Source organism: Octopus bimaculoides, chromosome 18, assembly GCF_001194135.2.
Source record: "Octopus bimaculoides isolate UCB-OBI-ISO-001 chromosome 18, ASM119413v2, whole genome shotgun sequence".
Lineage (NCBI taxonomy): Eukaryota > Metazoa > Mollusca > Cephalopoda > Octopoda > Octopodidae > Octopus > Octopus bimaculoides.
In genome coordinates, this window is record NC_068998.1 from 41,865,057 (window position 1) to 41,867,034 (window position 1,978).

At 34.6% G+C, this 1,978-nt stretch overlaps 1 long non-coding RNA gene across 1 annotated transcript in view; it reads right to left on the reverse strand.

Annotated features, from left to right (window-relative positions):
• The window catches only part of LOC128249818 (uncharacterized), a 254,783-nt gene extending 252,805 nt beyond the window's left edge, over window positions 1-1,978 (reverse strand). The window contains exon 1 of the long non-coding RNA XR_008265940.1: window positions 1,935-1,978. This is a non-coding gene — a long non-coding RNA (uncharacterized LOC128249818). The remainder of the gene's footprint in view (window positions 1-1,934) is intronic.

The window sequence follows — 1,978 nt, forward strand, 5'->3', positions numbered from 1 at the left end:
TATATATATATATATGTATGTATACACATGGAAACATCTAGAGCACGATATACATGTTATAAATTTTTAGGCTTCACTCATAATTTTGGAGACTTCATTATCAAAACTGAAGCATGTTAATGCATATCATTATGCTCATTATATCCAGAGAACATCGGTGATTGGCCTGAAATCTTTCGCACTTCGTTCATCACTCGCCAGTGTGCCCTTCTTTCCTTCGGGTCCATTTACATGAGTAGAACCTTGCGTAAATTGCCATTCAAATCAAACAGAAGCCAAACATACCTCACTGAGAACAACACGCAAAGGTCCCAAGAGCAACGAATACGCACAGACAACTCACAAACCAACACACACACGCACACACAAAATAACACGCACGAGTATACCATATACGTATATATGTATACCATATAAACATAGTTATATATATATATATTCAAACACACACACACACACACACACACACACACACATATATATATATATACATATATGTTACACACATGTATATACACACATAGATACATATATATATATTAATATGAATATGTGTGTGTACAATTGTGTGTGTCTATGTATATGTGTTTGTATACATGCATTCACACACACATACACACACACTCATCTATATATAGACACATATATACATATATACTTATATAAATTGATTGATAAATACATAGAACGATAAATAAATAAAAAGATTACTTGAGAGTAGTTTATGCAAATATCGTTCATTAATCATTTGATCCAGCAGATAAGCGAGGCTCAGGGCTAGAATTCAAGGAGAATTGGTTGCCAAAAATGTGTACACAATTTGCATCAACTAATGAATTACTTTTTCATGATTCTAACCAATAAATACATACTTATCTATCTATCTATCTATCTATCTATCTATCTATCTATCTATCTATCTATCTATCTATCTATCTATATATATATCTATCTATCTATCTATCTATCTATCTATCTATATCTATCTATCTGTCTATATATATATATATCTTTCCACCTACCTACTTATACAACTATGAGTGAATATGCTCCTTTTTTCTGTCTGTGTCTCTATCCCTCTGACTTTATAACACACACACATATATATATGCCTAACATGAGTCCCGGGTTCAGCTGGCTGCGGCTGACAGTACCCGGTATGGGCTCCTATCCAGGGTTACGGAAAGGAGACAACCTTGAAAGAAATCTGCGGTGGAGCCCCGTGGGCGGTTTAGTGTTCGACTCGACACTAAACCGTCAACTCCTGCAACCAAGCTGGTGCCAAACGTAATGCTCTGCACTCCTTTGGACTACGTCAGCAAAGTCGAAAGAGGAATCCTAGTTATTGGGCTACCCAGGATTTTCTCACATCTAGCCCAGGCCTGCGCAAACTGGTGAGGAAACTGGAGAGGACATTTCAGTACTGCTGTAAAAAGTGGCAGAAAAATGACATGAAATCTAAAAACCAGACTGGATTATTTTATGTGCAACTCCATTGTCTCCCGAGACAAAAAGATGCCAACAACAACAATCTCTGTATGTATGGATGGATGTGTGTGTACTTCGTATATCTGTGTACGTCATAAAAACAACCATTCATTTTCATGAGTCTATATATAGATTTTAATTGACGCTTTTCTATGTTTATTCCCTTACGTATTTGAAGCTTCAAGACAATGTCTTCCCCAAGAAAATGGATATGAAAAAAAATTATTATCAATACTGCAATGTAAAACACACAAAAAATACAACTAAGACAATACACACATATATGCGTACATACATGCATTTATGTATACATACATACATACACGCACACACACACACACACACACACACACACATATATATATAAATGACATGATATATATATGTTTTTATGTAAAAAAATAAAGAAATGCTGAAGCAATTTATAGGCATGAATTTTAACTTACCTGATTTGTATCCAACCAAGTTGTACGTATTGTTTTGTATATTT